Source organism: Hypanus sabinus, chromosome 2 (assembly GCF_030144855.1).
Source record: "Hypanus sabinus isolate sHypSab1 chromosome 2, sHypSab1.hap1, whole genome shotgun sequence".
NCBI lineage: Eukaryota > Metazoa > Chordata > Chondrichthyes > Myliobatiformes > Dasyatidae > Hypanus > Hypanus sabinus.
In genome coordinates, this window is record NC_082707.1 from 126,283,974 (window position 1) to 126,310,172 (window position 26,199).

Genomic DNA, 26,199 nt, shown 5'->3' on the forward strand with positions numbered 1-26,199 from the left:
CCTCTATACTTTAAAGTAAAATGTTACTCCTGTATTTTTCTAAAAAATATCTGATTGTTTTTAAGAACTATTGGTTACTCTAGTAAATTGAATCAGTTTACCAAAAGCGAGCTTCTTTACTTGCCCATCAAGTTTATGAGAATTGGCACTTGAATAGGACTCATGATATTTATCCATTAAGATATACAGTATCATCTCATCATGAAATAAAGTGCATCACCAGTGCAAGGTTTAGACTATCAGCCAATGAAAAATGTTCTGAATTCAACTGTTGAAGATCAAGCACTTAGTGCATAAAACAACAAGGTCATACTGTTGTTAAAATATTACTCCTGACTTCTCAACAAAAAGCTCACCTTTAGCCCCTGGCTAAACCATATATCTGCTGGTTTCAAGTATGTCAGTTTAGTACAGAATCCTAAACGTAGAAATTTTCCCATGGTAGAAATCTAATGTAATCTACAAGAATGGAAAAAAAAATTGATATCAGCACTTCACCCCATACTGTTCCTTTTTCAGTTCAGATACAGATGAAAATCATGTCCACTATCCTTAAATTCTTGCCAACATATCAATCCATATCAATTATGGAAGATGCTTGAAGTGAATGGTGAATCACAATCAGGTTTAATATCATTGGCATATGTTGTGAAATGAGTTGTTATGCAGCAGCAGTACAGTGCTACACATAATAAAGCGGTAATTTACAATAAGCAATAAATGAATTAATATTTATTTGCAGGACCCGCAGGACTCACACCGATAGGTTCAAGAACAGTTACCCCTCAACCATCAGGGTCTTGGACCAGAGGGGATTACTTCACTCAACTTCACTTGTCCCATCACTGAACTGTTTCCACACCAATGGATTCGCTTTCAAGGACTCTTCATCTTATGTACTTTATATTTATTGTTTATTGATTTATTATTTGTTTTATTTTCTTTTGTACTTGCACTGTTTGTTGCCTTTTGCACACAAGTTGTCTGCCCTGTTGGGTGCATTCTTTCATTGATTTTATTATGGTTATTGGTAAAGCCCTCTCCACCATCTTCAAAATCTACAAGGTGCACCGAAGCAGAAAAGCAGTATCCATCATCAAGTACTTTCACCATCCAGGCCATCAAGTTGGAGGCCTAGGTCCTACACCACCAGGTTCAAGAACTGTTACTACCCCTCAAGCATCATATTCTTGAACCAGAGTAGAGAACTTCACCCACCCCAACACTGAGCAGATTCCACAACCTATGGACTCACTTTCAAGGACTCTGGGTTCACATTCTGAATATTGATTACATAATTATTTATTTATTTATTTATTTATTTGTTATTATTATTATTATTATTATTATTATTATTATTATTATTATTATTATTATTATCATCATCATTATCATTATTATTATTATTATTATTGACATTTATTTTTACTCAGCTCAAGCTGGTGAAGTTGAGATATGGGCATAGACAAGCCTACTCATTTCTCAATTGCTGGGAACTTTTGGACTATTCAAGTGGTATTTTGTATTGTGGCTTTCAGAAGATTTATATAGATATTGCTGAGTAGGCCTAATTATTTAATGCTATTTTTTTAGTGCCTTTGGGATGATACCAGTTGTAGATATTACTATCGGGACAATGTATATCCTGTTCATGTTCAAAGTCTTACATTGTCCTTTTTTAATTCAGCATAATTCTGATGTTTGTCACAATTGATTTCTGTAAGTCTTGTATGCTTGTAATGGTTCTATCTATTAAATAAGTTGTTCTTGCTTTTTTAGCCTGTATTATTAAATCCAGACAGTTATTATGGATTATCCTATCTGTAATTATGGATCAGTCATAATGTAATTTGTGGCATTCTGACTCTAAAACCGGATCAGGTAGGTATGATTTCTTTTATGAGTTTCTATTTTAAAACAAGATTTTGGTAAACAATGTTTACCACTTGATTGTGCCTGTGTAAGCAATCAAATAGTGTCAAACTGCTACAGGATCCTGTACTCTGTTGGAATGTTTCTGGTTTTTCTTGGCATTTTCACATTTGTCATCTTGAACTTGTTGGTCTTTTATTACATACTTTTGATAATATTTTGTGTTAACCACCGGGTCCTGTATTGCCACAAGGAACCCCTCTGCTTCTGGGAAGAAGTCTCCAACTCTGAGCCAGGCATTCAACACTTCCTTGTCAAATTTTAATCTGCTCAGATCATGGAGTTGTCTTCCATGGAGGGTCATTCTACTACACTTAAATGAGAGCACAGCCCAGAAAAAACAAAGAATTTATCACCACTGAAGAAAATAGTGATATACCTCACTATCATCAAGAACCTCCACCATCCAGGCCATGCTCTCTTCTTGCCATCAAGATGAAGGCCTCAGATCCTACACCATTAGATTCAGGAACAGTTATTATCCCTCAACCATCATATTCCTGAACCAGAGTAGATAACCTCACTCACCCCTACACTGAACTGATTCCACAACCTATGGACTCACTTCCAAGGACTCTAAACTCACATTCCCAAAGCTGGCTATGTAATTACTTCAAAAGTGATAACTTCTTTATTTTTCTGGGCTGTGCTCTCATTTAAGTTTAGTGCTATGTTCTTCTTATCACAATTGCTTATGCTCACGTAGAGTGCTGAATCTTATTTCCATTGATGAAAATATATACTTAGAAGTTTTTTCTGACTTTTGTGTAATTTGTTAATATCTGTTACTCCTCTTCCTCCTTGTGTCCTAGGTAGTGTTAATCTAAATGCATTTAAGTGTACATAATGTTCTCTGAAATTGGTCATTTCAGTTCTTATTTTTCTTATTAATTTTCTAGATCAGTTTTGCACCAAGATATTATGTCAATATGGGTAAGCAAAAATTATGGGTAAGCATAATTATTTCCTTTATTATATTTTATTTTTATGTTATATTTTTACAGTTTGAACTTTGGCATATTTTCATAATCCTTTAAGTAAATTCTGTCAAAAGCTTTTCCGTTATCACAATATGATCTATTTTCTTTTTTCTTTGATAACCCAGATACTTAGGCTTCATATTCATCCATTGATTGTATTGTATTCTGCTGCTCTGTTTTGTATTCTATTAGCTCTATTGCACATTTCTTTATGTTTAGTGTTATGCACATTATTGTTATTATTATTAATACTATATTTTTTCTTTGTATTTGCAGAATTTTGCATATGGGTTGTTTGCCTATCTTTATTGTATGTGTTTTTCATTGATTCTTTTGTGTTTTTTTATATTTACGGTGAATGCCTGCAAGAAAATGAATCCCAGGGTAGTATATGTACCAAGTAGTACATGTACTTTGATAATACATTTACTATGAACTTTGATGATGTTTACATAGCTAAGCCCAATGACCCTAGGACTCAATTGGGAGGAGAACCTAGCTGCTATGCTGCAAAAGAAGGCAATTGGAAAAAAAAATGAACCCATTAAGATAGTAACATAATAGATAAGCATATGAAGGTAAATTTGGAAGCATGTATGTTAGAAAAAGTTCAGACTATTGAATTATTGAACACTTCACACCAAGTGTAATCAACATATAAAATGGGCATCTGCTGAATGGAGCCAAAATTATGTTCCTTCAGCAAAATCCTATGAATTTTGAAAATTTCTGGCACTTATCCCATTATAAAGCTTGTGATATTGGAAAGTACCACGATACACTCAGTGGCCTCTTTACTGGATACACCTGTTCGCTAATACAAATATCTAATCAGCTAATCACGTAGCAGCAACTCAATGCATAAAAGCATGCAGACATGGTTAAGAGGTTCAGTTGCCGTTCATACCAAATATCAGAATGGGAAAGAAATGTGACCCAAGTAACTTTGACTGTGGAATGATTGTTTGTGCCAGACTGGGTGGTTTGAGCATCAGATAGACTGCTGATTTCCTGTGGTTTTCATGCAGTCTCTGGAGTTTACAGAGAAAGGTGCAAAAAACAAATAAGAAAAAACATCCTGTGAGCAGCAGTTCAGTGGGGGAAATTGGCTTGTTAATGAGAGAGATCAGAGGAGAATGGCCTGACTGGTTCAAGCCTACAGGAAGGTGACAGTAACTCAAATAAGCATGTGTTACAACAGCGGTGTGCAAGAGAACATCTCTGAACAAACTACCCGTCGAACTTTGAAGCAGATGGGCTACAGCAGCAGACGACCACACTGGATTCAACTCCTGTATCTAATAAAGTGGTCACTAAGTGTATGATAAAGTGAAAATGTGTCATATACAAAAGAACCATGTTCTAGATCACTTCTCATTTTCTGCACTTCCATTGAAAACCTAGAGCTACAGTTCTTGCTGTAACTCTCATTGTAAATGGATCTGAGCCTTGGCTCAAGATATGTGACAAGTTTCGGCAGGAGTTAACATTTTAATGTGTTGCCATCAGCAAATTCAGTCAACTGTTAGGTGCATTTCTATTGTGCTTATTACTTGTACTCTTATTTTTAAAGAATAATGGGTTTGGATTTTCATAGAGTTTCTAGCAAGTGACTGTGCTAGGTACACAAGAGACTGCAGTTTCTAAAATCTGGAGCAACATACAAAGTGCTGGAGGACTCATCAGGTCTGACTGCATCTAAGGGTGGAAACAGATAGTTGGCTTTTCAGGTTGAGAGTATACATCTGGACCAAAAGATGGAGGGAAGTAGGCAGTAAAAAAAAAAGTGCCAAGAAGGGATAGATCAAAAGCTGGCAGGCAATAGCAGGATCCATTTGAGGAGGGCTGGCAGGCCAATAGAGAGTGTCAAAAGTGTCAGAAGCTGGGAGGTGATGGGTGGAAGGTGGACAATGGAATAAAGGGAGAGAGGTGGGAAGGGGAAATGGTGGGAGGAGCAGGTGGGAGTAAATAGTTATGATGATAGGGTCAGGTGGATCAGGAGGAGTGAGAAAAGAGAAAAGGAACAAAGGGGAAGCAGATATCAGAAGTTGGAGAATTCTTCATTCATGTTGCTCAGTTGCAGATGACTCAGGTGGAATATAAGATGTGGTTCCTTTAATTTATTGGCTACTGCTTGAAGATTAACATCAAAGTGGGATTCAGAGGAAAAAGAAGATAGGTTGGGTTCATAATTTCTTTTTATAAACACAGGTTATATCCTGAATAGATCTGTTGCAGTAATTAGATATTATTGGTCTAAGAAAGGTTGAGAAGAGATTTGAGAGACAAGTACAAGGGTATGGCAGATTTAGGTCGATTAGGTCAAGGGAAGCCATTCCCATTAACAAATAATTCAAGGATAATGGAACAGAATTGTAAATTTTTGGATAAAAGTACTAGAAATATTTGGATAAACACCTTTTTTTCTCAGGATGCATTTGTGGTTATTGCCTGTGGGGTGCTGGAAACAATTTCCTCAAAAGGGAATTAGATAGACACATGAGACTGAATGACCTGGTGGGCTATGGGGAAAGAGTAAAAGAATGAATTGTCTACTCGGGACCAACATAGATTCAATAGGCCAAATGGTATCTTGTTAACCCAATAGCACATCTATGATTCCAAATGCTGGAATCAGATCCATTAATTGGAGAGGCTGAGATCTTACAGAGTCCTATGGTCAATAAGGTCAAGTTCAATAGTCTTATTTATCTATAACCATCTTGTGATCTTATAATATAGTACCCTCACATAACAAAGAAGTGAAATTCTAACTTAATAAGGGTACAAAAGAGGTGGAATCAGATCAGTAACCTATCATACACTCAACCAATTCTCTTTTTGTTTAGCTTCAATGTAAAGAAGCATTGGGCAGAGTCTAGAATAGTTGAGGAATCTCATTGAAATTCAATCCCACAGTTCTTAATTATTTTCTTAGAGTTTCTCACTTGGAAATTAGACTTCCTTTAACAATACCTGGAACATATTTTATTGAACTTCAAAACCTACACAACAAACGTGTGCTAAAAACCTCTTACATAATAACATCATCACGTCAGACCAGGCTCTTAAAGTGAAACCCCAACTCATTGTCGGTGGTTGTGAATTATGTACATTTCTCCCAATTACGTTACTCTACAGTTTGGTGTTTGTGACACTTGCTTCACCACTAAGTCTTTAAACCCCTGAGAAGAGGGGCTGGAATGTGAGTAAAGTTAATGATGCAGTAAGTATCATAACAGCATGAACAAGAGCTTGGTTGGCTAACAGGAAGCAGACGGTGGACATAGATGGAACTTTTTCTACTTGTCTACATTTATCGGTGTGCCACAGGGACTGGTACTTTCTATTTATATAAATACTTCGGATGAAGGCATCAAGTTATAGGTACTAAAGTTGCTGAGGACACAAGTTAAGTGGGAAGGTAACTGCGGAAGCCTATGAAGAACCTTCCAAGGAACATATATAAGTTAAGTCTGTTTCAAGGTCATTGAAAAGGTTTGTATAAATACCAAAACCTACTCATAGCCTGAGAGCTGCTTTCATTTGTGGGGCATGTCTCAATGCACACCAAGGAAAGAGAAGTCCAGGCTGCAGGAAGCAGATTACTTATCTAGTCAGTGAGCTAGGTGCAGGATAATCGGATGCACTAAGTTCTTACTCCCTTGCTCATGTCACTGAGGGGCCATGTGCCTACTTTAGGATGTTTTTCAGAAGTTGGCCAGCTTGATTTTTACCCATCCTGATCCAGCTATATTCATAGTACTTAGGTCTATGAGGTCTAACTGATGACATATTTCTTATCAGAAAGAGGAGAAATGTTCTTGCTGACACCATAGTGTTCCTACAGATTTTCAGGGTTTTCTTCCAATCACCATCATCACCTCTCAGTATATATTCAAGTGCTCCTACCAGTGACAACCACATGATATTAATATCTACTTTGCTACCAAGCTGCCTGGTGGCATTCAGCTACATCTATCTGAAATAAATTAATGAGAAATAATGTAGATTAGCCTTTGGGTCTGTCTGTTCCACCACAGGAATTGTTTTCATCAGTTAGTTCTTATTAGTTAGTCAGCAGAATGGTAACATATTCTTCACATTGCCAATCCCTTTTAATTGGATCAGTTTTGAGTGATGTGTAAATTAATAGTTTGGCAGATGCAGATTTATATGCTCGGTTTGTAGAATTACACGTTGAATCTAAGCATCAATTGTTAGCACCACATGACAGTCCAACCAAAAGGAACAACTTTGATGCCAGTTCTGCTGTGGCATTGGGTGACTCAGTCTCCAATTTTCTTTTCTCCATGACTGACAGAGCAATTATTTGTTTGAAGCAGGCAATTTCCCACATGGTGAGTTTCCGATTGTACCATCTCGAACAGACAAAATGATTTCATTCCTTGGCAGCAAAAGATGCAAAAATAAGTGTTATTTATCAGGTTGCTTATTCCATAGACTACCAAGAACTTAGCCTTATGAGAATGCAACTTGTCTATTTGGTCTCCTCCACAAGGCCCTTGCAAACGTACTTCTCCATCACTGAGAGCACTGAAGTAAAACTTCAGAATATTCAGTCACCTGTTTCTTCTCCTTGTCCCTGGTCTGGTGCCTTCCAGAGATAAACCTCACTTATCCATTACTACTTCACTTGTTCTGAGTAGTGGTGACATCTCTTCTTTAGTGGGATCCAGAACTAACATCAATGTCTCATTGCAACAGGTTCATTTTCTTTTTAGTTCCATCCTAGTTTTCATTGCCACAGAGGTTGATGCTGTCAGAGAGGCTCCAGTGGGATTCTGTACCTACCACTATCACTTCGGAAAAAACTGGAACAACGGCTGCCAGAGAGCTTGTTCCAAGAATGATGTCCAAGAGCGAAATTCAAACAATTTTTGAAGTTACCAGACAGTAATTTTGATTTTACAGCCAAAACACTTCCCAGTCATTTTAAATTCTGAGAAGAAGACTGCAAATATGCTCAGGCCACAATGGTTTTCAGCTTGAGGGTTGCAAACAGGCTTGACCCCTGCAAGTACTTTCCGTCCTGATATCTTGCACAGAACTTTAATCTTTGTAAGGAGAATATTTCTGAATACAGTATTTAGAAACAGTGAAATAGTGTTTAATTTGTATAGGAGGCTACTTAGACAAGTGTGAATTATCAGAGTCTCCACTCATTGAGTCATAGAGTTGCAAAATGGTATGGCACAGCAATGGACCATTCAGCCCATCACATAAATGTCAAACCTTCTGTACTGATCCCATTTGCAACCGTCAGGTGCATAAGTTGTTGCCATTTTTAGGTCTTGCAATCAAAGTGTCTCTTAAACATAGACACTATATCTAACATTATCTCCTCAGACTGCAACTTCCAGATATCAATCTCTGCGTAAAAGAACTCCACCCTGATATCCCCCTTAAAACTCCTTCCTTTCACCTGAAATCTATGTTCTCTTGTAGGTGATACCTCATCATGGGAAAAATATCCTATCCACCTTATCCATGTGTAGCCCACCAGGCTTGCTGCTCACATTCGTCTAGGGGAATCAGCTTTCGTCCCTGCCAAACAGGGTATTCAAATTTGGTGGGTGCTGTATAATGTACCCCAGTACAAACCCACAATGCAAAATATCAGACAGTACACAATATGCGATTAAATGATTACACTTTATAACTCTTAGTTTAGCTATGTGGTTAGTAGAGAAACGAAACATAAAAGAAAAATGTGCCACTTCTACTAAACAGTTGTGCACAAAATCATTGGCGCTCACGCCTCAGGTATTCCTCTGCAAAAACGTTGCCAACCACAGGCTCCTTGGATTCTGGTCTCCACCATCCGGTGGTCTACCAGTGCTCTCCACACATGTCCTTCCTCTTCCTTCTCTGCGAAAACCCCGGATCTCAGACATACAAGAAAGAATAACATTTCACCCCTTGGTTAGCCACCCCCAAATATCACTGCTACAGAAAAACCATTACATCAGCAGTTAACGTTACAGAGAAGCCATTACATTAGCCTTAGCAGTTAATATTACTGAGGAACCCTACGCATGTATTGTACTTACATCTGTCAAGTCACTGTTCAGCCTCCTACGCTTCAGGGAAACAAAGCCCAAAACTAAAATCCTCTAATCTGGGCAACATACTGGTGAGCCTGCAAATCTGAAATCTCTGCAGAGCAATTACATCCTTCCAATAATGTGACGACCAGATCTGTAAACAATACTCTAAGTGCAGTCCAACCATTGTTTTGTAAAGATACATTATAATAAACAGTTTTTGTATTCTATGCCCTGACCTATAAAGCAAACATACCATATGCCTTCTTCCCTACTTGTCTACCTGTTGCCACTTGTTGGGAGCCATGGACTTGAATCCCAGTGCCCCTCTGTTCATCAACATTCCTTAGCAATCCATCATTTACTTTTTGCATCCTACCCCTATCTGACTTCCCAAAATGTATCATGTCATCCTTGTCAGAATTAAATTCCACCTACTAAAGCTCCACCCAAATTTCCATCTGATTTGTGCTCTGCACGACCTTAGGCAAGCACCCTCTCCATCCACAACATCAGCAAGTTTCAGGTCATTCAAAAGCTGATCGAATTTGTCAGCTCACCTTCGAAGCCATGTGCCGTAATCTTCTGAATCAGCCTACCATGCAAGACATTGTCTTACTAGAGTCCATATACATATACACAACACCAGCCTCATTGCGATCATCAATATTTTTAGTTAATTTGTCAAAAATAAATCAGATTAATGACACAAAATCTTCCTCCATACATGCCATGCTCACTATCTTTGATCAGGATCCACCTTTCTAAATGCTGATAAACCCTACCCCTTTGGATTTTTTTCTAATACTTTCCCTACCATCGATGTAATGCTCAACAGCCTGTAGTTATCCAGTTTATTCTTGCTGCCCTTCTTAAGTAAGGGTACCCATTATAGCTATTCACCAGTGTTCTAGCATCTCATCTACGACTAAGGAAGATGCAACAATATCCATTAGCTCCTCAGCTATCTCCTCCCTTGCTTCCCATAGCAACCAGGTGCTGGGGATCTATCTACTCTTATGTATCCCACTGACCTTCTCCTTCCTATTACCAATCTGCTTCAGGTTACCCACATTCCCATCACTGGACTCACTACCTCCAACATCCTTCTTCATGAATAAAGATGAGAAGTATCTGTTTAAATCTTGCTCCACTCATAGCCACTTTCATCTCTCAGGAGATCCACTCTTTCACTGGCCACCCTCTTCCTTCTGATATCCTTAAAAAATATCTTGACATTTTCCTTAGTACAAAGTGTACTTTGAGATCCTTTTCTGTACTCTTTCTTGAGTTTTATCCTACCCACTCTAACTCCCTCAAGAGACTCCCTCTCCTTGGTTATTTGTATCTGCAAGTATTTTCTTTTGTAACCAATCAAGCCTTCAGTATCCTTTGTCATACAAGTTTTCCCCATTTTGCTATTTTAGCCTTGCACCTTGACTGGAAGATACAGTTTCTGAATTCTTAGTAACTCTCTTCAAAAGACTCCACCTCTCAGCTGTTGTTTTATGTGTAAGCATCTACTCTCATTCTACTTTCACCAGATACTCTCCTACAATATTGAAATTAGCTTTACTCCAGTTCCAGAATTTAAATTAAGGACTAACCTTATCCCTTTCCAAAACTACCTTGAAATGTATGGAAATCTGGTCACTATTCCCAAAGTGCTCTCCGACTGACACTTTCACTACCTGCCCAATTTCATTTCATAAGATATAGTGAAGATCTGCCCAGTCTCTAGTAGGACTCTCTATATATTGTCTGTGAAAATCTTTCTTAGGGAAAGATTTAACAAATCTTTTAACAAATCTCATGGAGATAAGCTATAAGTATAATTATCTAGTCAATGTGTGAATGTGAGCAACTAGAGCTTAAGGATGCAGGTGCCGTTGTAACGTTGTGGTTAGCACGATGCTATTACAATTTGGGGCATTGGAGTTTGGAGTTCAATCCTAGCATCCTCTACAAGGACTCTGTACATCCTCCCCTTTGGAATGCATGGGTTCACTCTGGATGCTCCAGTTTCTTCCCACAATCGAAAAATATATCACTTGGTGGGTAATTGGTCATTGTCAATAGTCCCGTGATAATTTGGGGGTTTTCGGGGGTTGTGGGCGCCATGGCTCGAAGGACTGGAAGGGCCTGTTCCTCACTAATTAAACAAGAACATAGACAAAAGAACGTAGGAGATTAGAAATGCAGAACAGGAAGATATGCCCAGTAGGTCAAGTTGACCACGTCCTCAGAGGGCCAGAGCAAAAAAAAGAAAACAGGAAAAAGACAAGCAATTGTTACACTTTTAAGTCTAGAAAGCACAGATGGACGATGAGATGCTGTTCATTGTACTGTGAATGAGGCCACAGGCAAATAGATCAAAGTAGATGTAAGACCGAGAATTAAAGTGGGAGGCCAAAGGAAACCCAGGGTCGCCCATGTGGACTGATTGCAGGTACTCTGTAAAATGGTAACTCAGACTGCATTTGGTTTCTCCAACACAGGAGAGAACACATTGTGAACATTGAATGCATTTCTTCTGATGTAGTGTACTGCGTGTAAATTGCCGCTTTGCCTTGAAAGACTCTTTGGATTCCTGGAGAGCGAGAAGGAAAAGGTGAAAGGAGAAGTAAATGAAAATCAGAAGTAGCTGAATATGCTGGAAACCTAAAATAAAGACAGAAACACCTGAGCCAGAGATTGGTAACTCTGTGGAATTAATTTTCACGGGTGGTTATGGAGGTCAAGTCATTGGGTATATTTAAGACAATAGTTGATAAGTTCTTGATTAGTCAGGGCATGAGGGGATATGGGCTAAAGGCAGGGGACTGGGATTGAAGAGGAAAATGGATCAGTCATGATGAAATGGCAGTGCAGACTCGATGGGCCACATAGCCTAGTTCTGCTCTTTTCTCTTATATCTTACCTTAAAATGCTGGAAATACTCAGGAGGTCAGTGTGCAGTGGTGGGAAGAGAAACAAAGTTAATGTTTCAGTTCAGAAAGCATTTGTCAACACTGGTAACACTGGTTGCATTGTCTGCAGCTGCAAAAGAACGTGCCATGAGGAGGAGAGTGGGTTGTGGGAACAGAACTGGGAACCAGCAACTTGCAAAAGAGATAGTCCCTGTGAAATGTTGTGGGGTATGATCTACCTTATGCTGGAATCTGTTTGAAGTTGGTTTAAATTGCAGAGAATGATTTGTTGAATGGAGAGGCTGGAGAGAGGTGAATGATGATGGCCAGTGGAACTTTATCTTTGTTCTAAGCAGTAAGAGCAGGGGCTCAGGAAATGGATGAGAAGCGATTAAGAGTATAGGCAAGAAGAGTAGAGGAAAAGCCATGGTTCAGGAAGAAGGAAGCTATTTCAAAGGTTCCTAAACTGGATGCCAGAAAGTTCATCTTATTTCAGAGAGTGATCTATTTGATTGGCAAAGTGGAGACAAAATATCTGTAATTTTTACCAGGAAGATGTGAGTGATAACCTGATGGACAATTAGGAATGAAAAGCACTTACATCTTGGATCAAATTGGCTATTTATTTACTGATTTATTGAGGCAAAACGCAGAATAGGCCCTTCCAGCCCTTCAAGCTGCTCCACCCCGCAACTCCCGATTTACAACGACCTATTAACCTATCAACCAGTACGTCTTTGGACTGTGGGAGGAAATTGGAGCACCCGGAGGAAACCCATGTAGTCACAGGAAGAATGTACAAACTCTTTACAGGCAGAGGTGGGAATTGAACCCTGGTCACTGGTACCGTAAAACATTGTGCCAACCACGTGTCGCCAACGGTTATCTTGAGTTAGGTTGTGTTCCTTCCCTATTTCTATTTTGTAATTTTAATTATTGCTGCTCCTGGCACCTCATTGCCATTTGTTTCTTTCATCACTGTGTTTTGCAGTTCCAATTGAAATTACATGATTGAGTAACTGGGAGTGTGAAAGTTTCCCTTTCATCTCTGTATGCATGGTAGAACAAAGATAAAAAGATACTTTACTGTCTTCTAGGTCCAGAAATCCTCCCTTCATTTACATTTAGCCAATGACATTAAAACATGTGTGGTTCTTTTTATTCTAAAAGGACACTGTAAGATTCAAAGACTCAAAGTGCATTTATTATGAAAGTATGCATACAGATTAAAATTCTGAGATTCATTCTCTCACAGGCAGCCTTGAAACAAAGGAATACCTTGGAACCCATTCAAGAAAACTTCAAACACCCAACATGTGAAATAAAAACAAATTGCGCAGATGGCAAAAAGTGAGGTGAAAACACATAGAATATGTGTTTATGTGTTTATGTGTTATATTTACATCAAACCGGGAGTCCAGTAGTATTTAGTTCAGTTCAGTGCCACACCACTAGCCAATGCAAGCTCATGGCCATTCTTCACCAAACACCCCAGTCCGCATCAATTACCCTGAGAGAATTGCTTGTATTTAACAAAAAAATGATATTGAGGAATGTAAAGTTATTACTGGAGTTTGTTACAATTAACATAATATTGGAAATCGCATATTGGACTCAGCCTCAGTATTATTTTCAGTGTATGTACTCACTGACAGCTTTTTATCTCTAGCTCAGCTTTGATTTTTTTTTGAGCTATGCTTCATTTCCTGTGTATTCATATCTTCCATTATCACAGCCACAAGTTCTTGGTCAAAAGTATTTTGATATTAAATCACCTGACAGATGCTTCACAGTATCATGCTTAACAAAAGTTATAACAGGAATAGCTGACAGAAAGAAAAGCCTTTACTGAGAATTAACATAAATGCGTAGAGATATTATGTCCCACTTTAAGAATAAATTGCCCTTTGTATAAGTAACAATTAAAAAGCATGTCTTTTCATTGCCTTAAAAGGGTAAAATCCGGTTTCCGGATGTCTGCAGATTTTAGAATCTGTTCACAGTTTTCCAGATAGCTTCAGATATCTCTGGTTTTAAAGACCCCACAATCCAAACCATCAGCCTGCTCAGTGAAAGATTTACTGCTCACTTCCTCAGAATGGCATTTCTCAACTGGAAGGTATTCATTAGACTTTCAGTATTCACCAGAATATTGCTGCTACTGATTAACTCAGTGTTATTTAGTGACATTTTTTTTTGCACAGCTAAAGACTATAAATGTCACAGACTGACTTAATTAATATGTGAGCCACTTTATAAATAGCTGGATAAGGGGAAGCTGCACAAGATGAACAAATGTATCTACTGAGAGCAGGCCCTAAGCCTGTCAATAGTCATCTACATAACACTTCTCCAAATTTAAGCTAAATCACTTTACAAAGAACAGAAGGAATAGAAGCAGGAGTACCTACAACTCCACCACTCAAAATATCACATTTGGTGATTTACCTCAGTACCTTTTACCTTAACAAATATCATATTCCTTGATTAATTCAGATCCAAAACCCTATAAACACTTCCCTGAATGTACTCAGCAACAAAGCACCCACAGGCCTGTTGCATAGAGAATTCCAGAGACATACCACCTGTTGAGTGGAAAAAAAATTCTTCTTTTCTGGATGATTATTTTGAGTTTGTGACTTCCACAGGTAGAGGAAACATCATCACCACATCTATCCTGTCAAATCCCATAAGAATTGTCTATTTTTATAAAGCTACTTCTCATTCAAAACTCAGGAGAGTACAGGCCCAATCTGTTTAATCTTTCCTCTATAAGGCAAGTCCAGTTTCCCATAAATCAACCTGGTGAGCCTTCACTGCACTCTCAGTATTGCTAGCTTTTCAGTTTTAAGTAGGGAGTTAGTTCTGAGCTCAATAATCCAGATATATTTTCCCTAGAATCTTCTATAATTCCAGTATGATGCCTTTACTATTGTACACAAATCTTCTAGCAATAAAGGCCAACATGCTATTAGTCTTTTCAGTTGCTGCTTGTATCTACACGTTAATTTTTTGGTACTTTGTGTGCAGAGACATCCAGGTCTCTCTGAATGCCAACACCATTCAAACTCCCATAATTTTAAAAGTATTCTGTGTCTTCTGTTTTTTGTCTATCAAAGTGGGTGACTTCACATATTCATATTGCATTGCATCTGTCATTTCTTTATCCCCTTGAAACCTTTGCATATTCTCCCCAGTTTCCAAAAGCAGCCAGGTGTCTGTCATTGGTGAAGCTGAATTTACAACATGAGGTTCTTTAACTCAAATCATCAAGCGAAATTGTAAACAAGTGCTTCTCTAGCACCATTCCTCATACACCTTCTTAGTTTAAAGCCTCCCAAACTGAAAAGGACATATCAACTCCTATTTGTTCTGAACGTTAAGTAGCTCTCAATCTAAACTCAGGTATATTACTCCAATTTTGCTCTAATTTTGTTTGATGATCTTTTCTGCAGCACCTTATTAAAGACCTTCTCAAAGTCTAAAGTCAGAATATTGACTGTTTCATGATTTTCCTTTCATAAATCCATTGAGACTCTACTTAATCCTATTAGTATTTTTAAGGGTCTAGTTATCACTTCCTTAATAATAATGATGCCAGTATCCTTACTCGTATTGATTTCAGGCTAAATGGCTGTTAGTTCTCTGTTTTTTCTATCCTAATATAGTATGTTGGAGCCAATCTAACACCTCTATTTTTTGTAAAAAGACAACTAGTACAACCACTATATCCCACGCCATCACTTTCAAAGCTCTGGGATGCAGGTCATTCAGGATTTACTGGATCTCAGCTGCATTAATTTCTACAATATTTTATCTATAAACATATTCACCAGCTGTTTATTCACTTTGGCCACATTCCCCATTATTTCTGGGATTTGTGTTTTTTTTTGCAAACATAATCACGGAATATTTGTTGAATTTCTCTACCATTTCCTTATTCCTGTAATTATTCGGGCCAGTCTGTAAGGGTCAATATTAGCTGATCTTTCCATTTTTGAAGTTAAAAAAGGATCTAGTGCCTTACTGGCGTATATGGCGTATATGACTCTTCTTGGGCTACAAGCTGGGTACGGGTATCGATTTTAACCAATGTTTCGAAGACAAACTTTGCCAGCTTCATCAGGGAAAGTGCCTTTGCATACCTAGTCCGGTAGTATTCATACCCCATCATCTATCCCTCCTGATTTGTTAGTCCTCATCCAATCAGGTTTCCATTGTCTCACTTTGTTTACAATCGAATTCCAGTTCTTAGATCAAGACCTTCACCGTTGTCAAAATTATTTTCCTCTAGTTTTATTTCAATACCTTCCTTCACCTGGCAGCCCCAAAGGCCATTGACGTGGCACAGTAGTTTTGTGCCATCAAAGTCAATCCTATGGCCATTATGAATCCATTTGGGTTACCTGGATAAATCAGTGATTGCAGAACATTGTATTCACAATGGCCATAACCTGTCATTGAAGCGTTGGTTAAAATTGATATTGTACCTGGCTTGAAGCCCAAGAAGAGTTTATTCACTTTTGAAGTTAGTTTTTATATTTCTCACTATTTTATTCTCCTCTTCTACTTTACCTTTCCTTATCAGTCTCAAGGCCCTACTCAGAGGAGATCTGAAATTGCCCCAATCCCAAAGCTTCCTGCTCTTTTTAGCAACGTTATGAACCTTTTGCTTTGATGAAATACTTCCTTTAACTTCTCCTATTAGACATATTTCCAGTCATTATTTATTGCCCAATATTAGATGTGCATTAGCCAGATCTCGATTTAGCTCCTCGACATACGATTTAAACATGTCAAGAGTGTATCTTCCCTATTCCTTCTTGCTTGCTTTGCCCATTTTAAATGTTGATTAAGTTTCTTTGTGATTATTTAGTATCCCTATTATATGCCCTTCTGATTTCATAATTTGTACTTTATCTGATTATTGACTACAGGAGGAAGAAACCAGAGATTCTTCAGCCAGTCCTTATTAACGGATCAGAGGTGGAGACAGTCAGTGACAGTAAATTCCTTGGTGTTATCATTTCAGAGGAACTGGCCTGGGATCAGCATGTAGGTGCCATTACAAAGAAGGCATGAGAGCACCTCTACTTTCTTAGAAGCTTGCACAGATTCAGCATATCATCTAAATCATTGACACACTTCTATAGATGCACAGTGACTGGTTGCATCGTGGCCTGGTATGGAAACACCAATGTCCAAGAATGCAAAGACCTACAGAAAGTGATGGAGACAGCCCAGCCCATTACAGAAAAAGCCCTTTTCTCCATTGAACACATCTACTGTACAAAGAGCATTGCCACAAAAAGCAGCACCCATCATCAAGGAACCCCACCATCCAGGCCATTCTCTCTTCAAGGGAAAGAAGTACAGTAGCCTTAGGTCTCACATTACCAAGCTTGGAAACACCAACTCTCAAGCTCCTAAACCAGTGTAAAGAACTTCACTCAACACTGAACTGAGTCCACAACCTACAGACTCACATTCAAGGACTCTACAACTCATGTTCTCAGTAGTATTTATTTACATACTTTTTTGTATCCGGATAGTGTATTTTCTTTTGCACATTGATTGTTTGTCAGTCTTTGTGTACAGTTTTCCATTGATTCTAATAAAAACACAAAATGCTGGCAGAACTCAGCAGGCCAGACAGCATCTATGGGAGGAGGTAGTGACGATGTTTCGGGACCGAAACCAAACGTCATCACTACCTCCTCCCACAGATGCTGTCTGGCCTGCTGAGTTCTGCCAGCATTTTGTGTTTTTATTTATTTCCAACATCTGCAGATTCACCCGTGTTTCCATTAATTCTGTTGTATTTCTTTATTCTACTGTGAATGTCCGCAAGAAAATGAATCTCTGGGTAGTATATTGTGACATATATGTACTTTGAGAATAAACTTACTTTGAACTTGTATTGCCACACCAGCTTGGGAGCCTATTGACAACTCCTACCAATATAGTCTGCTCCTTGTTTCTTAGATGCACTCGGAAAGATTCTACTTCTTGATTTTCAAATCTAAGAGACTTTCTTTCTATTGCCTTTATTCCTTCCAATATTATGAGCTACCCTTTCCTTTGTAGCTGACCGATCTCTTCTAAAATTTAAATATCCTAGAATAAATAGTTGCCAAACTCAGTTACTTCCCACCTACATCTCTGTAATAGCTACTAAACCATACACATTTATTTTTATGTGTGCCATTAATTCATCTATCTTGTTACAAATGTAGAATGCACTCAGATAAAAGTGCTGCAGTTTTGGCATGTGACTTTTTCTCCATTTCTGACTTTAGATGGAGGTATACTCACTGTGTGGCCCAGTAGACTGAGTGTACCTTATTCAGAAACTTTCTGAATGTTTTGAATGTTTCTGTTTTGATTACCCTTTCAAATAGTAAGTTCAAGTTGTTGATCACTAGTTTAGGGTGAAAAGAAAGCTCTCTCAACCTTGTTCAGATCTTTCTGCCAATTAACTTCCAAATTGTTGATCTTTACTAGAAGAAATCATTTTTGTTCAATGTCAAATGGTTGAATAAGATCTACTCCCTGCCTCCTTATTGCAGAGAAAACAGTCACAGTTCTCCTCAGTTCTCCAGATCTGCCAACATCCATCTGCATCCACTTTAATGCTAAGGCATTTTCCCTGAAGCATGGTGATAGAAGCATTCAATATTTAACTGTGGCCTAGCTTGTGGTTTATTTTTACATTTCCAGCACGACCTTCTTGGTTTTAAATTTTGCACCTCAACCGTTAACCACCTGATCCAGTACCAAAGGGCATGGATTGAGAATAAGAGGTCAGTTATTTAAAACAGAGTTGAGGAAAAACTTCTTCTCCCAGAGAGTTGTGGGGGTCTGGAATGCACTGCCTCGGAAGACAGTGGAGGCCAATTCTCTGGATGCTTTCAAGAAGGAGCTAGATAGATATCTGATGGATAGGGGAATCAAGGGATATGGGGACAAGGCAGGGACTGGGTATTGATAGTGAATGATCAGCCATGATCTCAGAATGGCGGTGCAGACTCGAGGGGCCGAATGGTCTACTTCTGCACCTATTGTCTAATGTCTATTGTCTATTGATCTGCCCATCCAAGCCTGTTTCAATGTAGAAAAAGATGCCAGGAGATGCACCAGGTGTAGCTAAAAATAGATATCAGTAAGAAACAGAACTAAGTGCACATTAAACACCATAAACAGCACGGGGAAGCGATTAAATGAAAAGTTCAGTCAAAGTCTTGCCGTCTGTCACAATGGAGGAAGCTCCATGAACATCATCATACCCCAAAATATGAAAATTCAAAGCACAAATGCAGAAGGCAAGGGCAAAAATTCTTCCTTTGTCAGTAACACTAATCACACACATAGTAATTGACTAAGTATTATATGCTGTTCTAAAATTCCTTTGAAGTTAGATCTTCTGTTAATGATTTTTGGAAATGCAATGCAACACCCACATGTATTTGATAATATTGATTAGGAACACATTTCAAGGCTTCAGGATATGTCAAAAAGATGATCCATCACAGAGTCCTCATGAGGTTATCATCACTGTGGATACAAATCCCTTTTATTGTCATCGTTATTTGTCAATGCAAACCACTCTATGAGATACAAAGAAACCAGTGAGCACACAGGATGTTTACAACATGCTAGACATAACTGTGGGAATGTGCTCCAGAAAAGTCAAATCTTTAGCCAATACATCTACAACATCAGTGTATAATTAACAAATAAGAAGGCTGTCAATATGTCCTAGAAGCAGGAAGCCAACCCAGCGAAAGCAACATTCCATCATTCCATGCGAAAAGCAAGAGAAAGTGCTGACAGTCTTAACAAATGGCACTAGCTCAACTAACATACAGAACTGTGCAAAAGTCTTGGACACATAAATAGCTAGAGTGACTAAGACTTTTGCACAGCACTGTATTTGTCAATGTGGAGCAGAGAGTGAGTTTGTAAATCTAATGGGAGCAATGCATGTTGGGAATGGTGAGGACGGAGCCCTGCGGGAGGGGTGTGGATCAGGTGACAGAGAAGGAGTGTATGGTATGGAGGGATGGTGCAAATGCAGACTGGGTGTCAGCCCTGAGACACGAGACAAGTTCATTTGATTCCAAACAATTGGTTTATTGTCATTGCAGAATGTCTCCCTAGTGCTTCCCATTCCCTCCCTTCTCCCTTCTCCTTTTCCCAACCATGATTCCCTGCTCTTTACCCCTTCCCACTCTTAGTGCACAATAGAGACCCATATCAGAATCAGGTCTATCATCACTCATGTATGTCATGAAATTTGTTTTTTTTTCGTGGTAGCAGTACAGTGCGATATATAAAATTTCTACAGTACTGTGCAAAAGTTTTAGACACCCTGGCTATATCTCTGCCAAGGACTTTTGCATTGCACTGATGCTCAGTTTGGGTTCAGCATGGATGCCTCAGCTCCATACTTAATTTCAAATTTGATTCAACAATGTATAAGAGTCTGAATTCAGAAATAAAAACATATAATATAATGGCCACATTTATCAAAATAGGACTTGTGATAAGATTGAAGTAAATTGGGAATTGGAGAAAACATTTCATCAGCACAATGAGGATGCTTATGGTCTGTTGGACATCTCCTAAATCCAACTATTTTTCACTGCTTCCTCAATGAGTAGCCCTCTTTCATGATTTTGAAAATAGAGATGCTATTTAACTTGAAACCTGTTTGCAACATCTCAGATAATAAAGCAGCCTACTTCCTCCAGTGAGGCAAAGATTGATAACAAGAAATCTGACCATTACCCTTTGGCATTCAATAATATTATTATTGTCAAGCTAGCCCATCAGTATCTTACAATTAGTCACCATTAATTAGAAACCTAATAGGCTCAAAGACATAGAGTCTTTGTACATTTTGGCAAATTGAGACTCTTGAGACTCGCCAAAGCCTTTCACTGTCTGGAAAGCAAAATTTGGGACTGCAAGTTCTTGTCACTTGCTTGAACGAGTTCAACATTTAAAAGCCTTTAGATGTTGCATGACAAAGCTGCCTGCATGAATGGTATTCTAACCACCACCTTAAACTTCCTGTCCCTCACCAACACATAGTTGCAGTGTGCACCAGTAGCAAAATACATCATAATTCCTCTTCTACAATACTTAAATGACATTTCACAAACCACAGTCTCTACATGTGCAAATTATGTATAATTTATGTTAATTTAAGTTTATGTTCTTTCTTTTTACAATATTTTTAATAAAAAAAACAAGATTTACAGAGTGCAACACATAGATACATCTCAACATAACTTGTGTACATTCATATATTGTAATAAAATTGATCAAAATGTTATAGCATATCATGTAAAGGTATACCACTCTGTAATCAAAAATTTAAAGATAACTCATACATCATAAAAGAAATTTTTTATATTAAAAAAAAGTCAACCCCCTACCAACTACCAAAGAAAAAAGCTGATGGATGGTAATGGATAATTAGAAAAAAAATCATTCGCTTAAGAAGAGAAGATACAAATATACATAAAAGTTTGTCCACTGTTAAACTTTATAAATTGGAAAAGTAATTTAGGAAAGTTCCCATGTATCATAAAAAGATTGTTTCGAATTTAAGACTGAGCAGCGGATCTTTTCTAAATTTAAATAAGACATAATATCATGTAGCCATTGAAGATGTGTAGGAGGGGTAGACTCCTTTCATTTAAGCAAGATTTCACTTCTTGCTAAAAGAGAGGTCAAAACTAAAACCTGTAGATTAGGAGTATTTAAAGTTATATCTTCATTTGCAATAATACCAAACAAGGCAGTAAGGGGATATGGGTCAAATTGGATTCTAAAAAGTTGTGAGAAGGTATGAAATACTTCCTGCCAAAACTTTTCAATTTTAGGGCAAAACCATAACATATGAATTAAAGAGGCATCAGCAGAGTTGCATTTATTACAAAGTGGAGAAACATTCGGGTAAAAACTGGACAGCTTCTGTTTAGAAATGTAAGCTCTATGAAACACTTTAAATTGTAGAAGAGAATGACAAGCACAGAAAGATGATTTATTAACCCGTTTAAGAATTTTATTCCATCTATCATCAGAAATCTGACAATTTATGTCATCCTCCCAAGCTTTTTTTATTTTATCTAAAAAGTCTTGTTTAGTATCAATCAACAAGTTATAGATACCAGTAATAGAACCATTAACAAAAGGTTTAAAATTTAAAAGGTTGTCCAGTAAATTTTTATCAGGACCTATAGGAAAAGTAGTTAATTGGAAACATAGGAAATCTCTAATTTGAAGGTATCTGTAAAAATGTGGTTTTGGGAGTGCAAATTTATTTGACAATTGGTCAAATGAAGCAAGAGATCCTGAGATAAACAGGTCCCAAAAACACTTAATACCTAGTTCAACCCAATCTTTAAAGACTTTGTCAGTCATGGAAGGGATAAAAAAAAAATAAGGAGAATGGGAGATGATAATGAAAAATTTGCTAAATCAAAAAATTTCCTAAATTGAGCCCAAATCCTTAAAGTTTGCTTAACAATTATGTTATCTGTTATTTTATTTGCTGAAAAAGAAGAGTATGATCCAAGAAGAGAGACATTAGAGGAATTTTTTACAGAATTAACTTCTAAGGAGACCCATGATGGGCAATCTTTATGATAAATATAATAGGACCAGAAAGTAATATTCCTTATATTGGCAGCCCAATAGTAAAACCTAAAATTGGGTAGGGCTAATCCACCCATCTCTTTATTTCTTTGTAGTGTTACGTACCCCGTAACTGGGTGTCTGACCAGCAGAGAAAGAAGAATCCGTTGGAGTCTGGTGGTACCAAACTAAAGGTGTTTATTAGTAAACTACACAATACAATATCAAAAATGCAAATATACATATAAAACAAGTTAGCAGTAATAAACCTAACTGTGTAGGAATAATAATAATCAATAATAAACAAGCTCTATCGATGTCTAGGGGTAAATGAATTGTCATAGGAAAGTATAGAGTTCAGTTCATAAATGCTGAGGTGGTTATGGTTGTTGTGTTGAAATCGTTGGAGAGAGAGAGAGAGAGCGAGCGAGATGTAACAGCAACAGCAGCCAAACCTTTTTGTGGCTTTCTTAATCCGTCGTATCGTTGTGGTCATTCAGTTATGACCCCTCTGGTCTTCAGCTAGACCGTTCTTCTGTGGTGGACTCGTCACTCTGGCATGAGTGGACACACACACAAGTCTCCACCGGCCCTGCTGTAACACTGTGAGCTTTACTGACCGATCTCCTGATTCGGTCTCTGAAACTCCCACCTTTCCTGTGAGTTCCCAACACTCAGTCAGTGTCCATGGGTGAGTCAGAAGGATGTCTGCCCAGAACTGTCTTTTATCCCCACTCACGGGGTCTCAGCTCTGAATGACCGTATCCATCAAATCAGGCCACTCCTGCTGTCCCCTGAGGAATGCTAACAAGCCAAGTACAGTCCTTGTAGTAGAAGGTAAATAATCCAGGAAGAGTCATAATACAGTAAATCAACAGTCTCTTTTCCCCTCTTATCTGTAGCAAATGTTCTTGCCTGGGCTTTATCTCTCTCTCATGAGCAGCATAACAACTGCAATAGTTCGTAGTTCTCAGGAGGGGGGTTGGAAATGGTTAACTCTGCACCCCATTGTCCATCAGGTCTGTCCATCACTCATAACAGTATGTAAACTTTACTTAAATGAGCTTGTTTTTTATTCCAAATATAAGATGTTAAAATTGAATCTAAAGAGTCAAAGTAGGTAGGTCTTAGGAATAAAAATAGGTAAGGCCTGAAAAAGATATAAAAATTTAGGAAGAATCTTCATTTTAATCGAATTGATTCGGCTAATTAGGGATAAAGAAAGAGGGGACCATTTAGAAAGTGTCTTTTTCACATATTTCAATAAGGGGTTTAAGTTTTCGTTAAATAAATTCTTGAAGTTTTTAGTCATTGTTACACCTAGATATGTAAATTGACTTGTAACAACTTGGAATGGAAATCTGGCATTTGATGACATTAGGTCATTTAAAGGAAATAGCTCACTTTTATGTAGGTTCAGCTTATATCCTGAAAAAGAACTAAACTGGGAAATTAAAGAAAGAACCAAAGGTAAAGAAGTTTCAGTGTTAGAGATAAAAAGTAAAATATCATCAGTGTATAATGATATTTTATGAGTCATACCTTCCCTTAATATACCAGAAATGTCCTTAGATTCTCAAAATGCTATTGCTAAGGGTTCTATAGCTAAAGCAAAAAGTAAAGGACTAAGAGGACATCCTTGTCTAGTTCCCCGCTGTAATTTAAAGGGCTTAGAAATTTGGGAGTTAGTAATAACCTGAGTGGTAGGAGCCAAGTAGATTAATTTAACCCAATGAATAAAATTAGGCCAAAAATTAAAGTTTTCTAAAGTCTTAAAAAGATAATTCCACTCAATCCTAACGAAGGCTTTTTCTGCATCTAAGGATAATATACACTCTGATATTTTTTTGGATGGTGAATATCTCACATTTATGTTAATTATGTTAATTTATGTTAACGTGTTTGTCCTCATCTTGTAATGTACAGTGATGCTACTGCAAAAAACCCTAAACTTCATGGCATTTATGCTGCACATATGTATGCCTATGACAATAACAAACTTGAATTTGAACAGCCCACAAAGAGAGGAGCAAAAGGGGCAGAAGAGTGCCATCATCCACTGGTTTCACCTTAAATCACACTTCCCTAATTGGGAAATATATGTATTCCAAAATACTCATCCGTTGCTGGGTCTGAATTCTGAAATCTGTACTTAACAAGAAGTTTTTTGGAATTAGTTTATATGAGATCTGGATGAAACAGGCAAAGCCAATTGTTGTTCCTAGTGCCTAAGTGCCCTTGAGAATGTGGCAGTGAATCACCTTCTTGAATCATTGCACAATTGTGGTGAAGGGAGTTTCAGGATTTACACCTCTCAGTAATGAAAGACAGTGATGTATACCCAAGACAAAATGGGTGTACTTTGGTGGTAGTGTGGTGAGCTACATATACCTGCCTGGACACTCTCCCCCCCCCCCACCCCCCACCGCTGACAGCTCCTGTGACTCCTCCCATGGACCCCGGTATAAAGGTGATTGGAGACACTGCCCCGGCCTCAGTCTCCAGGATGCAGTGTGGTGGTCAATTGCTGCTTGTTCTTTCTTCCAGCCAATAAAAGCCTATATCTCGCCTCACGTTTCCGAGAGTTATTGATGGTGCATCAGGTAGCTTGTTCATCCACCTGTAGTTCTTGAACCTCCTGGTGGCAGAGATCATGGAACAGCCACGGCTGACAAGTGAAATCAAAGCTAATGTAAACGCAAAAGAGAGGGCATATAACAAAGCAAAAATTAGTGGGAAGACAGAGGATTTGAAAGCTTTTAAAATCCTCAGAGAATAACTAAAAGAATTATTAGGATGGAAAAGATGAAATATAAAAGCAAGCTAGCAAACAATATCTAAGTGGATAGTAAAAGCTTTTTCAAATATGTAAACAATAAAAGAGAGATGAGAGTGGGTGTAGGACCACTAGAAAACCACTAGCCGGAGGGTGGTAAATTTCTGGAATTTATTACCACAGGTAGTTGTGGATGCCAGGCCAGGCAGAGCTTGATAGGTTCCAGATTGGACACGGCATAAAAGGTTATGGTGAGAAGGCCAGGGAATGGGACTGAGAGGGATAAAAAAGGATCAGCCATGATTGAATGGTGGAGCAGACTCAATGGGCCAAATGGCCTAATTCTACTCCTATGTCTTATGGTCTTATATTGGGATTGGCTATCAAATTGTCCTCACTACTAACTTCACAAGCTCTGCCAATATTATCCAGATATTAAAAAAATATTTTTAAAATGCTAACAATGGCCAATAAATGCTTGGTTTGTCAGTGATGTTCACATTCCAGAAAAATATCTTTTTTTAAACCTTCTGGTATTGCACTAAATGAGAGAGAGAGATTGATGAAAATTAATACAACTGAAAGAAGTGAATTGACTTTATATTTCACAGTAGTATGATAAGTCTAATCATTCTTCTACCTTCATGGTGGGATCATTATGATGAATAACAAACAGTGGGGCAATGTTTTATATGAGTATTTGTAAAAGTCAGTCTGCATCTCCGTACATGTTGACTTCCTTTATTGGATATGTCAATGCATTTTATAACAAAACATCCACAGCAATTCAGTGAATTAAATTGCATTCTCATGGGCAAAACTGAGATGGAGCTAATAACAATGGGTTGAAATTACACTGTGTCATAGTTGAAATGGAAGCGTGAAGC

At 38.0% G+C, this 26,199-nt stretch overlaps 1 long non-coding RNA gene across 2 annotated transcripts in view; it reads left to right on the forward strand.

Moving 5' to 3' along the window:
* LOC132405416 (uncharacterized) overlaps positions 1-17,518 on the forward strand; it is a 77,589-nt gene extending 60,071 nt beyond the window's left edge. The window contains exons 3-4 of one of the 2 annotated variants that reach the window (XR_009515862.1): positions 2,832-2,865; positions 16,827-17,518. This is a non-coding gene — a long non-coding RNA (uncharacterized LOC132405416). Of the gene's footprint in view, positions 1-742; positions 1,230-2,831; positions 2,866-16,826 lie in introns of those variants that run through there. The other variant, XR_009515863.1, reaches the window with a different exon arrangement.
* Positions 17,519-26,199: the final 8,681 nt, after the last annotated feature.